The sequence below is a fragment of the Struthio camelus genome, chromosome W, assembly GCF_040807025.1.
Source record: "Struthio camelus isolate bStrCam1 chromosome W, bStrCam1.hap1, whole genome shotgun sequence".
Taxonomy (NCBI): Eukaryota; Metazoa; Chordata; class Aves; order Struthioniformes; family Struthionidae; genus Struthio; species Struthio camelus.
The window spans coordinates 65,917,041-65,931,194 of record NC_090981.1 but is presented as its reverse complement, the minus strand read 5'-3'; the positions used below and the strand labels follow the sequence as shown (position 1 = coordinate 65,931,194).

The window sequence follows — 14,154 nt, the reverse complement described above, 5'->3', positions numbered from 1 at the left end:
TGTGGTTTCTCATGGGTTAACTAGTGCGGAAGACGACAGAAGGCTTCTCCAGAGCAGGCCCTCGAGACAGATGAAGCAGCTCAGTTCTGGATCTCATGAAACTTTTTTCTCTCTGTTGTTTCTCAGGAAATGGTCAAAGGCGCCAAGGGAGCATCACCTGAGATTTGAAACGAAGACAAGGGTAACGGTGAGTGTGTGTTCCTGCGTGCGGGGCTCGTGGCTTTGTGGGGAGAGTTGGTTGCTCTCAGGAGGCAGGACATGCTGAGGAATTGCTGTCGTGACGCCTTTCTGACATCTTGCAGTCTGTTCTTCAGGCACTGGGGACTTCTGCAGGAGCTGAGATCTGGGCAGTTTGCAGTGCTGATCGGATTTAACAAAAATATGATTCTCTTCTGTTATGAATGACAGAACTGCTAATTGTTCCTTTTGTAAACCTGTAGGAGATAGAAATTTGTGTATTCTTTATGCTGCAGTACTGGAAAGAGAAGGCAGCAGATATTTTAGCAGCTGCACAGGAGTATGATGAGCAGCAGTATTTGTTAATGCTTTGAGTGCTTTTGGCTTTTGTTGTGCTTGGCCCCGGTGCAGATTCACTCCTGGGGATGTGATCTGGGTGACATTTCAAGGTCCTCTCCAGACCTGTTTTCTACAGCTGTCACACAGGAGGCTGTGGCTTGGGTGTCTGCCTAGTGGTCTTGAATAGGAAGAAAGGCGCCTCCTTTTTTATCTGGTAAGCTGGTTCAAACATGCCAGAGCCAGGTCCTGAGTCGGTTGTGCTGCACCGAGTTATCTTGTTTCGCACTAGATGGGAGACTTTTACACAAACCTCAAGTGGGTGACTGCCTTGTTTGCGCTGGTCAAGTCCATAGCAGACCTGTGCTTCGAGTACCTGCAGTTCCCCTTCATGGACCAACTTCTCGTGTCTTCCACATGTGCACGTTACAGATGCTGTGGGGCACCTTAGCTCTGCGTTATTCTTTCGGCAATACGATATCCTGGACTATGCGAATGTGCAGGAGCATTGGCAGTGGTGAGCAGAATATGAGGAGATGTGGATTTTAAGACTTACATCAGCTACGTGGTGTACAGGTGTGAGCTTACAGGAGGAAGAGGTGTCACAGGCAGAGATGAGAAAGGGCTGCAGAAAGGACTCTTTTTTTAGATGTTTAATGTTTAACAATGTAGATGACTACCTTAGATGTGCTTTATAGTGAGTGGAGGTAACAACTCATGTTACATCTGATCTAGTTTAGACATCAACCCTGGGATGAGGTAGAAGCCCGTTTTTCTCCTCTGGCTGTATGAGGAGTGCAGATAACACTGGGCTTCAGCATCTCAGCTGTCGTTGGTTGCATTTGGGGAGAGGACTGAGTGCCTGTGGGGTCACATCCCGGCACAGGTGGACGGGGAGGGTGGGCAACGGCTACGTCCCCCGGTACGGCCAGCGCTGCAAAGCCGCCGTGGGGAGAGCCCCGGGTCTTCCTGGCAGCCCTCCCTGCAGAAACGCCTGAGAAGCAATGCTTCGTTCCCAGGGAGCAACGCTGACTCCAAAACAGACTGTAATCAGGGGCTGAGGCAGAGCCCAAACTCCTCTGCTGCTCCCATACCTCCCACTCTCTCCTTGTTGCCTCTCTGCAATCAGCTAGAAAATAACTCAGCACTCCTTCCCGAGACCAAAAACTTACTCGTCTGTAAACAAAGCAACCTGGAAGGCCATCCGCAGTGCCGGTGCGTGGTGGCACAGCCGCGCGGCTCAGCTTCCCCAGCGCTGTGCGCGGCGGCGAGCCGGGAGGTGTTGAACTGTGTCTCCCAAGGAGCTCAGCAGCTCCCAAAAGGTGGCTGCATTTCATCTCCGTGCACCTCAGCCCCTGCTGTCTGGCAAAGACGGTCATGCCTGCCAGTGACTCAGGGGATGTGCGGCCAGCGAGTATCCGAGGGTCTGGTACATAATTTTAAGGATATTTGATAATGCTGGCAAGGGAGGTGACTTTCCTCATTTACATCAGCTGGGGTTTTGTCCCTTTTGCTGGAAGATGCAGAGCTTTTAAAATCCTGAAGTGATTCAGCTTATTAAACATCCGTTTGCACTGCACTTAGCATTAAATAATTGGCTCCTCGGCATATTTGACTTGGATGATATCTGATAATTCTGTGAACTATCCATCAGGCTCTATTATCATCTCTGCACTCCTGCTCGGGCTTCCTTGTGTTGACTTTGCCTGGGGTTTACAAATAGATTTTGTTTCTCCTGCAATCTTGTTCTCTTTTCTTTCTCGCTCTCAAAGGAGAAGTTTTGGTCTCCCCACAATTTGTGCAGACGTTCGAGCTGGCTGTGACAACATCTTTCTGCTGACTAGAGTGCGATTGGCCCCATCCCTGTCCCAGAACTGCTTCTGCCAGAGCCCCCGTGAGAAACAAAAATTCTAATTTGCCAGCAAGGAATAGAATCGTTATCTCAATTGAAATAATTTCCTTTTCCAACCTACAAACTGATAAACCATCAAATTGTTGGAGTTTCCTTATCAGCTCATAGAATTTGTAGGACACAAAATAATGACCTGTCAACTTGCCTCCAGCCGGCCAGCTCCGTAGCACGGCACCAGTCACACGTAGGACAAAACCCCGGGCTGTCTTGATTGTATTTTAATAAGGATACTTAAGATGGCTTCTGAAAAGCCTCCTAACCAGATGGGTAATGTGAGAGCTGAGACTTTCTCATAACCCCTTGTTATTTTCAGTTCCTTTAGGCTACAGCATTTGCAGTCGAGGCTGAACCCTTCTGCAGTTTGAAGCAGCTGTGTATCTTGCAGGTCGAGGAGCTGCTAACTGGAAAGTAATCAGCTGGCCGGAGTTTCTGCAGGACAATCTTCTTTATTTTTCCCATTTGCTGCAGGTGACTGAAGCTCAGGTCTGGCTGACCTCAGGGTGTGATCCTGTAAAGGTCTTTTGTCAAAGTTTTCCAGACTGCCTTCTCTTTTTGAGCAGGCCAATTTGGACCTTTGTGCCTGCAGTCTGGCTCCCAGCCATACTGAGGCCCCACCACCGTATCAGCAACGAGCGGAGGTCGAGAGATGCTCAGCCCCTTGGGAAACCAGGCTCCGCTTGCCTCCCTAGTAGTGCAGCATCCTGGAAGAGCCAGGCAGGGCTGGAGACCATGTCCCTTTCCATCAGATTTGCTCTCTCAGGGCTGGTCCTGCTGAGGTCACGTACAGTAGAGCCAGGGGCTGCAGGCACACGGGTCCTGCTCTGGCGGGGTCAGGACCTCTTACTATATGTTTTGCCATTGTCCTGTGAGAGGGGTGTGTGAACATAGGTGTCAAGGAAGGGCTCGTGCAAAACCAGCTGCTTCCCTTTTACACACGCACTGAGAAATGGTCTTCTTGGGGTAATGCCGTAGTGGGAACTGTTATCAAGAGTCTCGTGTTTGTTTTAGGCTGAGCGGATGAGATTGCAGGCAGGGAGATACCAGGGGTACCAGGGTGAAAGGTATAATAAAGAAGGACCTATCTCTGTTGTGAACATCTCCCTGTGTAGTCTGCACGTTCCTTTTCTCAGTCCTCCTAGAGAAATCTTTTGCTTCTGGGGCATAAGACATGTAAGGCAAATTCAAGCAGCCAAGAACGCACAAGGCTGCGATCCCATTTAGGAGCCCTGCAGGCCTTGTGTTGAATTTTGCCCCTGTGTTTCAAGATTGCCTTCTAAAACATCACTTCTAGTCCTAATCTGGCAAGATGATATTTGCACAGATAGAAGCAGACTAATACCTGAAAACATCAGCCAGGTACTTCTGCAAAAACATGTCAGTGCAATTGCCTAAAAGGAAAAAAAAAAACTATTTAATTTTGTACTGAAAAGTATGTGCTGTTGAATTGCACTTAGCATCCTTGTCCCGGGTCCTGCACATTGTTGGACAGAGGCAAGCTCTAAACTAGTAAATTCATAGTGTAAACAGAAAAAAAGGAGCAATACTGTAGAACAAGAAATACTGCTTCCAGTTCATGCATGGGGAAAACTGCTGCAAGAAGGCATGAAGTGACTTACCAAAGGCCGTAGTTGTAAACCTGTAGCAGAGGCTTATCAGCTTATCTGAGCCGTGTGCAGTGTCTTAGACACTAGAAGTTTAGCTGGGGCTCCTGAGAGAGGGAGGATGCGAGACAGCTCCCATGATAAGACGAAAGACTGATTTCTGCAGTTGTGCCTTAACGTCAGTACCTTGCCTATTTTGCAGATCCACATAATGACATTCATGGTCACACACGCAAAATTCTTTTTAAAAACCAAACGAATCTGGCTTCAGCTGGCTCTCGCCTCCTGCTGCGCTTACCTCGGGACCCCCGCTTGCCCGGGGTGAAATGAAAAGGGGAGCTAATGTAGCGGGGTCGTTTCTCACTGCTGAATTGGTCAGCCGTCTATGGAGCCAATTTCAGCAGCTTTCAGTGGCGTGGCAGACCCCTGGGTAATATTTGCCTGAATAGAGCCATAAGTGTTTAAGCTGTATCGCTGGGAATGGCTGTTTTATCCTATGCATCTGAGATTTCAGTCCATCAGACATGAAGCAGGTCAAGACTCTTATGCCATTGTGTGCATTATAGTGAACAGAACAGAATATGCTTGATAAAAGAGAGGACTTAAAAGAAACGCTTCTTTAGGCCTGCAACTTTCAAGTAGCACAATGCATCAAAGACCCCTCGTATAGACTTTGAAAGGGGCGAAAGGCATTGCCTAATATTTGGAGGAAATGAATAATAAAGCATCCCAAGTGCCTGGAAACTAATTTAGGAGTGCACATTGCACTGTATTGCCTCTGCTGGATTCGCTCCCCAGAAGAGCTGCTAACAAAAGATTTAAAAAAAAAAAAAATTGCATTTGGAGACCAACTTTTCTGCCTTGAAATGCCCCCTTTTTGTCATGTTTCCTGGTAAGAGTTACTTATGAAAAGATGAAATGCAGAGCGTGCTGCAAACACCAGGTCTCAAATGAAGCTCGAGAGCCCGTAAGGTTTCCCACCATTCCCCTCCCCACCGCAGCCTTTTGTTCCTCCATGTTCAAAGCATCGCTGGCGATGCACTGTAATAGTTTGTTCGTGGGATGCTGAGGCATCTGTCAGGACAAGGGGCTGAGGCACTACATGCTCGTGGAATTTAGTCGTATCTCAGGAAAAAAATACATATATCCGTGTGGCTGTTGCTTTTGTTCCAGCAAAATCGCTGTTGTTTCTTTTGCACAGACCCCGGACCACACTGCTGATAACCCACTGCTCTTTGCGGCAGGAGTCGGGAGTCTGGCACAATGCTGAAGGCACCAGTTACATCTCCGGTGTCACCGCTGATGCTGAAGATGCTGTTTGGAGCATGAAACTCTTCCTGCAATCACTTGGTTTATTAGAGAAGGGGTCATGCCTGGAAGTGTAGTGGTGTCTCATGCAGTGGTCTGTACAACCAGTAAAGCTTCAGTGGGGCTTGAGGGATGCAGAGTGTGTGTAAGCCCAAATTTCATCTTGTGTCAAGAGACGTAGAGCCTGGTCTTAGTCTGACTGAGGGGAGGTCCATCCCATTGAGACCAATGGGACTGAACTGACCTGAAGAGCCCAGGCTGGGATGTCTCCGGGACTTTGGGCAGCGATACTGTAGAAAGGAGGGCTGAGAGAGGAGGAAGAGGGGAGCTTCTGCTCATCAACATAACCTGTTCCAGAGCAGGCTGTTCCCCAAAGAGTCAAATCCTGTGAAATGCCAGATTTCTGCAAATCCCCTCAAGCGACGGGAGGTGAGGGCAATTGAGTCTCCCCTCCCGCAGGCCGAGCTTTCCACGAGGATGTTTGGATGGAAAGCGCAAGCCTCAGCACTGATCCAGCGTGGGAGAGGGGCCGGGTGGTGGTGGTGGGGATTCGGGTCGCCGTTCGGGGAATGAATTGTGAAGGGTGTGAAGGAAAGAGAAGCTGAGACACCAGGCAGGGCTGCAGAGATAATTATCTCACCATCAGCCAAACAGGCTCCAGCAAAACTCGGTGGCCTGAGCTGGAGATGCAGAGGAAGCTGCGGGAGGGCCGGCTCACCTGCCTCCTTGCCCCCGCTCCTCCTCGCCGCGAGCGCCTGCGCCAGGCCCTGCTGCCCTTGCTTGTCACATCAAACTTTATTTTTACCATCTGTGGAGACGTCGTTAAATTTTAGTGCTCTCTTATCTGCTTCTCCCCCAGGCCACAATTAATTGAGGCCAGGAGGCTGGCAGAGCCGCTCAGGCAATATTTACAAGACGAAGGGAATGTTAATGGGCCGCTTGGGTCGAGCCAGCGGCCGAGCGGCTGGCGCAGGTGGGCAGTGACACTTGGTGAGGGATTGGACCTCCGGGCCTCACGCCAGCCCCGGGGGGGATTAAAATCTCAGCGAGTTCGGCTTTGCGTCTGAATGAATCGGAACCGGCTTTCCGCCCCTGTGTCCCATTCAAATGCTAGCGCTGGGGCTGCTGTTTCTGTAGGGCCTGCTGGCCGTGGAGGCGGCCGTGGGAGCTGGGGTGGGAGGATGGCAGAGATTTGGGATGGGGCAGATGCCATGGAGTTATGAACTCATCAGATGCTGCAAGGCTGGGGCAGGCGAGCTTGTAAGGAAATGATGTTTGCCCTCCTCTGCTACCTGCTGATGAGCCGGGCTACGAATGCCTGGCCCGTCTTTGGCACCACTTGATGATGGCAATCAGAAATGAGGATAATTTCCTGTGGAAAAGGGATTTGGTAGCGCTGCAAGGGGAGGTTCATGCCCTGCCTTAACGATACTGCGGCATCCGGGGGCTTTTTAGTCTCGTGCTTGGGTTTTATGTTCCATATTACTTCTCTTTTAATTTTTATTGCTTCACTTTAATTTTTGATACAGTGCTGGAAGCACCTTGGTGAACAGAAGCAGCTCTGCTAGCGCTAACTGTCACTTTGTGACTTGACCTACATTTCAGAGAGAGAGGCAGAGAGGAACCGGACACGGGCTCTCCGGCTCATTGTACAGGGCTGCCTCTGCCCACGTCAGCTTTGGCGCTGGCTGCTTTCATCTGCCGGCTGCCAGGTGCTGAGAGCTGGGCTTGCAGGGGGATCCCTGGTCCATGCCTGGGTGCCTAGGACATCACTAACCCACGTAAGCAAGTAGGGATTACCACTGGCTGACTCGAATTTCTTCATCCCAGAAGAGCAGACAACGCTGGCTGCTCTTTGGGCATGTCACCTTTGCTGTAGCTATCTGTTCCTGCTTAGCTATCTGTTGTGGAGAGAGGCCAGATCTCCTCTACTGCCACCCTATTATGCAAAAACAGTAAAATAGGGAAAACCTATGATGTTCCTCTTGGAAAATTCAACATCCCGAAAGCAGTCAGGGAATTGTCCACCCTCTACTGAGCTACAACCCTAAAGCCAAATCCCCACAGGGTTGCTGATGCTTCTTGTTTCAGAGTAGCTCTAAAATAAGATGTTCTGTAAAAGCAAATAAAGGAAAGGGAGTTATTTAGGCAGCTTGACTGGGAATCTGACGTTTTCCAAACTGTATGGTTGTAGGGTGACTGATGTTAATGAAACATTTGGAGAGGACTGATTTGCATGTCCATGTAAATGGGCATGTACCTTGAGTGTCTCCAGAGGCACCCAGAGATACAAGCCTTGTTATTTAGGAGTACTTTCTACGCTGCATTTCTCCCTAGTGTTTAGAGACAGATGCAAACTCCACCAGCATCGGGAGAGCTTTTTCACAGACTTCAGCTGGCTCTGGCCCCATCCCAGAGAAAGAAGATGTGACACATGTAGCAGTTTATTCCTGGTGACAAGTGCACCTTCCCTGGTGACCTTTCACACCGCCGATAGGAGGGGATGGGGCACCATTTCCCTCCAAGGCAGGCCAACAGCATGGCTGTCAGAGCCGGGGACTTTGCATGCCATTAAGAGAAATCCTCCCTGAAGTACCCATGGGAGCTCAGTGGTAGTTCAAAAGGTTTCTAAACACTGTCAGCTCCTGTTTGGGGCTGCCGCTCTGAAGGGAGATCCCGCCGAGAAGGTCATAGGCTGGAGGAGGCTGAGATTTGAAGCAATTGCGGTTTGAAATGATCCAACCCTGATAGAGTTTAACTCTACCAAAAGCCATTCTAGTCAGTATCAAGGCCAAGAAAGCAGTAGTCACCGGATTAGACCTGATGCAGGAGGTCCATGTAGTTACAGGTCCGGGAACCGCTTTGGCTTGTCTTGAATGTGGAAGTGGGGACGCAAAGAGCACTGCAGTCTGTTTCCCCCCTCAGTTTGTCTCCAGAAAGACGAAGATAAGTTTGATTAGTCTTGCAGTGACCCTTGTGTCTAGCTTCTCCGCTTATTGGGATCCCACCGCCTGCGTCTCCTGGTGTCTAATCCCGTAAGGGGAGCCAGGAGCCCTGGGCATGTTGGGTTGTGTGACGCAGCTGGTTGGGTATCCTTGCAGACAAGGTAGTGACAGTAGACCACAGCCCCTGTGCAGCACGGCAGTGCTGCAGTTCATCTGCAGCCAGCAAGTGTCTCCTGGGGGTGCAAAAGGGTCTGTGCTGCTGCACTGCAAATGATGCTGGAGGAGCACGAGGCAGCAACCTGCCGCCCAAGCCCAGCAAGGTCTCAGTGGGAGGCCACAGGGAAAGAAGGGAGCCCCAGGTCGAGTTTGCTCCAGTTGTCACTGCGTGTGCCCAGATCACTGTGGCTATGGCAGAGGGACGGGGCAAGGACCCCCATGTTTCTTAGCAAAAGGAGAATCTGCTACTGCTTGGAAATGGGGGGCCTTCTTTGGTGGGCTGCCTTGTGAGCTGGGCAGGACCTCAGCTGTGACTGTGGTGTCTGCTTTCCCAGTGGTGTCAGCACATTAGAGCATCGCAGCTCCATCCTCTCCCTTTTCTGTCCATCTGTCCTTCTTTCCTTTGTTTGTTCCTTCATTCGTGCGTTCCTTCCTTCCTATCTCTTTCTCTCTCTATCCCAGATGGTTTCCAGTCAATAGCTGGGGCACGAGGTAGTCTTCCACATGCATGTAGGTACATCTCTCTCGCCTGTTGTCAACAGATGTGAGCTTTGCTCATGGAAATGGCAAAGCCTCCATTGACTTCCACAGTGCAGGATCAAGCTTGCAGTGCATGTCTCCCAGCAGTGTTTTAGTTAAATCGTAACCAGCTCATCAGTAATGTTGCTCCAAGTTTCTTCATCAAAACATTTAAAAAAAAAAGAATAGCTTTCTACCAAAAGCAGCGGAGCCTGGCAAAAAAGGGGGGGAATGTTTCTTGAGGTGGAAAAAACAAACAAACAAACACACAAAGAAACAAACATCCTATTTATTTCTGTATTTTCCAGTTCTGGTAAAGCAGAGGCAATACAACAGCTTTCATTTTGTCATTCACAGGTGTTGTTATTCACACCTGAAGTCCGTTATTGAAAATTTGGCATCATTTCTTCCACTTAGGTAAAAATGTTCACCTAAGTACCGGGTACATTTAAGTGGCTTCACCCTTTCCGGTTTTGTGAGAGTTGCTTATTGCAGAATAGGTAGACTCAGCTGGTTGGGGGCCACAGTGTGCATTTCGCTGCATACCAGAAGTCCTGCCTCTCACTGTGAGCAGAATAGATCCCCTCTGCTAACAAAATTATTTATTTTGACCTGTCATTAAAGATAGCCGTGCATCAGGGTGAAAGGTGGGAATGATGTATGCTTTGTGAGTTTTACAAGCCCATTTTGTGTTTGTCTTGGTGGTACAGGAGCAGTAAAGAGCTCAGTGCTAGTGCCTGTTATGATAAGTGAGTTTTGGAAGAGGTTTTCTGTCTGATAGTCCATCTAAAACTGTGAGGAAATGCCATTCTAAAGGCTGTTAAAATACAATTGCTCGCTGATTTACACAGTCAAGGAGTGCCTCTTTGGTATGAGATGTATGCTGAATAAAAGCAGTTCAAGTGGTGCTTTTAATAAATAGATAATGGAATGGCATTTTATCTTCTGCTTTAATCCATTATGGTAGTGTAAGGTAGCATATCCCTCTGATAGATTTTAAGATAGCAGAACTCGAAAGTCAAACTGCTTTCTTTGTATCTCTCCGAAGCAAATTGCATGCTTGCAAAAGGCACTGGGTCCATGGCTCTGGGAGCTGAAATTTTTGGGCTGTCAAAAAACTGCGGCCATGCGATACTGGGTGCCGGTGTGTTGGTGACGGAGATTGGCCTGTTGCGTTGCTGTGAGAGCCCCCGCACAGCAGTGCTCGCCAAGGGAGAAGGAAGATGGGTTCATGCTGAGGCACTGGACCATCCCATCCAAGGAGACAGGGTTTGGTTTGAGTCCGGGCACCTTGGCTTTAGCAGGGAGCCTTTTCCAGGGAGAAGCGCTTTCCCAAGCATGCCGTTGGGGTTACCGGAGGCTCCCCAGGGATTGCAAGCAGGGCCACATCCCTCGATGGCCGTGCCGTGAGCTAGGGCTGAGCTTGGAGACTGCTTGGCCGCCAGGTTAGGAAAGAAGCAAGACGCTTTGGGAAGCAGGAAAAGGCTCATTTATCCTGCCGATGCCCATCCTCGCGCATTCATTGTTTCCGTCAAAAACCCAGCACTTAGCTGCTTCATGAATGAACCCAGTGTCTGCACCTCCAAAAACAACTTGGTCCAGTGAAAAAATAAGAGCTGCAGTTGCCTCCTGTCTGGTGTGCCTTGCTTTTCCCCCACCACTACTTTTTCTTTCACATGAATCCTGTGCAATTCAGTTTGCCCCCTCGGAGGCCAGAAGGGCTGGACCCCATCCCCGCTGGGTTGCCCCGGGGAGTGAAGCACCCCACTTGATGGGGAATATCACCCAGCGTTCCTGAGAAGGGCTCATACAAGCTGAGGCGAACAGGAAGGTTTTAAGAAGAGGTTTAGAGAGGGGGAAGTGACTCAGTAGCTCGGCAGGAGGGCGGAGTGGGGTAAAACCAGACGAAGGGTGGCTGGAGGGAGCCGGCTAGCTGGGAAGGGCTCTGTTAGCAAACCCTTCTCCAGCAAGGACCCGTGTGCCAGTGGGCAGGATGTCGTGGGGGCCCTTCCCTTCCCACACATGGTCATGTAATGCCCGCAGCCTGGTCCCGGCCTCGCCTGCATGGAGAAGCGGCATCTAATGTATTTTAGCTGTCTCCTAATGTAGTTTAGCAGCTGGGAATGGGGAGAGCTGGCACCATGTCAACAGTCGGCTCTCCAAGGACCATCTGTGAGCGAAGGGCAATGAGAACAATTACCAGCCAGAGGAAAAAAGAGCAGAGAAGGAGAGAGAGGCTGAAAAAAGCTGGGGGAGGGCGTGAAGCCAAGAAGAGGCAGAGAAAAGGGGACAATAACATCTCTAATCTAATGAGCAGCCAGAGAAAGTACCTCAGGCTCTCCTGAACAGGGTCCTTCTAAGGAAAGAGCCAAGTTTGTGAATATGCTCTTCCAGGCGGTGAGTCTGTGGAACTCACTGCTGCATGATGCCTTCAAAGCCAGCAGCCTAGTAAGGACCAAATAAGGCTTGGATATTTTATATGAGTGGCAAAGAAAGCAGGAACTATAAATTAGCAGAAAGACAGCGATTTGGAAGGGGAATTCAACCTCCTTCTTCAGGGTTTAAAACAATCTTGAACTAGTTGAGATTGGGAAAGCATCTTCCTGGAGGCACAGCTGGAGTTTCGTGCGTCGGCTTGTGGTGTTGGGCTGTTTAAGGCAAATGGTGGACCCTGGATCTGACCTTCAGCTGTAATGCCAGGTTCCTTGTGCTCTTCAGAGTGCTCGCCTTGTCCAAGGAGCTTTGCTCCAGGGAATTCTGCCAGCAGGGAGAGCGGCTTTGAAGTCGTTTCCAGGCTAGGGAAGAAACCAAGAAAAGAGAGCAGATATTTCCTACAGCGTGAGAGTAATCTGGCTGGACCACTTGGTACTCCCAAAAAGGCTGGTGAGACGAAACAGCGCAGAGGGAGGCTGTAAGAGAGGGAAGTGCAATAATCAGAGTAGAAGGTGATTAAAACTCAAGTAAAGTAGCAGCAAGGATGGTCTCAAGGGAGGGAGAAAATCTGGCAGAGCTCCATGGGGGAGGATAAGCAAAGGGATGTTGGAAACTAAAATAGTACAATGGTGAAGGTCAAGCATAACTCCAAGGCTTTGGGAGCTGGGAATAAAGCTAACCGAGCCAAAGTGACTGCTACTTCAGGGAAGAAAGATGGGAGGGAAATGTTGATTTGTTAAATGTATAGAAATAAATTGGAGTATAAACCTATGACAATTTTTTCCCCAGTCTGAAGGTGAGGTCTGCTTTTGCGCCTGTTTAGGCTGATGTTAGCACAGTTTGCTGAGTTTTTGCATTTTTTTAAGCCTGAGGACAGCCTTCTCTTTGAATACCACTGCTTTTAAACTCTACTTTTTTATAATGTCTCCCACTGAAATGAAAGGTGGCCTTAAACCGGAGATACTGGAGTAGGATCTGCTTTTCTGACTGCTCATTTAGTCCCTTGGTGCCTCTTTTCTCCCATAGTCCTGGAGTGCTGGGGAGGTAGAGTGTGTCTGAAAGGATTAGATAGCAGAGCAGAGATGGCCTGATGGGATCATTTTCTCCCAGCTATCTCCAGTTCATAAATGTCACCCTATCCCTGGTCTGGATTAGGCTACAAGTGCTCCAAAGAGCCTGTCCTCCTCCCTGGGCGCTTCACAAGCTCTTCTTTTCCTGACAGGGGTTAGGAATCCTCTCCCCCGACCTGCATCCATTGTGCAGCTGTAGAGGTTACGGAGTGCTGGCAGAATAAAGTTATTCCTGTTAATGAGGCTCCTTAGGCTAATGCGGGGGAGTGAACATGTGGGGAGAACCAGCGTGCTGGCTTCCAATAACTGTGGTTTAACCAGCCGGTGTCATCTCGATCCAAAGCCTGCACGCTGAATATGCGCAGTCCCCGGGAAGCGTTAGGCTCCTTGTGACCCTAGGTCTAAAACCTTGGGAAGCACACAGCAGGCAGACTGACACCCTGATGAGGAGCTGGCACCTCCTCATCCTTTGGAAACAGCCGTCACCCACTGTCTGCACAAAAATGACAATGCTGATGCGTAGCGCAGCGCGTAGAGGGAGAGAGCCATCGACTTCCGTGGCAGCTGTGGGTTTGGATTGCCTTGGTTTGCTAGTGGGGCAGAATAATCTGGTTGTTGTGGAGGTCTAAAACAGGCTGTGCTGGCTTGCTACTCAGTTACAGCGGGTGACAAGACACGAGCCTTCAAATGAAGCAATGTTTCTGCTTCCTTGTTTGATATTTGCCCAATGCTGATTTCACCCTTCCAGTCTTTGGAGGCTGCAGTGAAAGCCCCTCCTGTTCTTCCCCTTTCCTCAGTATCTTGCTTCTTTTTGTGACTTCTCTCCTTCCCTCATCCAGACTCTTTCAGCCATTATCGTTCCTTCCTTAAATGGGGCAAGGTCTGGTCCCACAGGCTGAATGAGGAACTGACATAGGGAGATGCAGTGCCATCAGACCATCCTCTCTGCTGGGTGACTTTTTCTGCCCAGCTCCCTGAAGCCATATGATGTGCTGAATATTAATAACGATCACATCGGCACCCAGCTTTGTGTGCCACTTTGTAACCACGCAGCTCAGTGGAGCCCCCGGGCTTTGGGCCCTGAGGAATTGGTTGAAGACGTTGATGGCTCCAGCCTTGAAGTAGAAGAGCATCAGCAATGCCACCCAACTGGCCGCAGTGCTGGCCACACTGCGCAGAGGAGTGTGTGCTCTCTTCTGTGGCCCTCGAATATACACTTGCATTGCTACCTGCCAGTGTTGGGAGGGAGGCAAGCTAAAATACTGCTTCAGCGTTCAGTTCTCACTTCTCTGCCGAGCTTTCTTGCTGGTTTTCACCACACACACAGACTTTCTAGCTCAAGCAACCTTTGGAAGGAGTTTGAATAGGTTTGACTTTGTGTTGAAACGGATCAGAAGCACCCACACACCCAGCTACAGTTGTAGCTAGTGCGTCACAGTCCTGGACTTCACATCCATATGGTGTGAACAGCTCAGTTGCAGGATCAGAGCTCTGCTGCGCTTCCAAGGTGCCACCTTAGGGAGGACATCCACATTAGTGTGTAGCAGAGTGCTGACATTTTGGTGCAAGGTATAAATGCGAGCTAACCCAACTGAGCAGCATTAACCAATGAACTACCCAAGCTCAAAAAAGAGGAG

The 14,154-nt window shown here is 49.6% G+C and overlaps 1 protein-coding gene across 3 annotated transcripts in view; it reads left to right on the top strand.

Moving 5' to 3' along the window:
• Nucleotides 1-14,154, top strand: part of LOC138064197 (zinc finger and BTB domain-containing protein 7C-like) — a 194,018-nt gene that overhangs the window by 107,511 nt on the left and 72,353 nt on the right. For all 3 annotated transcript variants that reach the window (XM_068925802.1, XM_068925805.1, XM_068925803.1), the window contains one exon: nt 127-187. The gene's annotated coding sequence lies outside the window, so the exon portion shown is untranslated. The remainder of the gene's footprint in view (nt 1-126; nt 188-14,154) is intronic.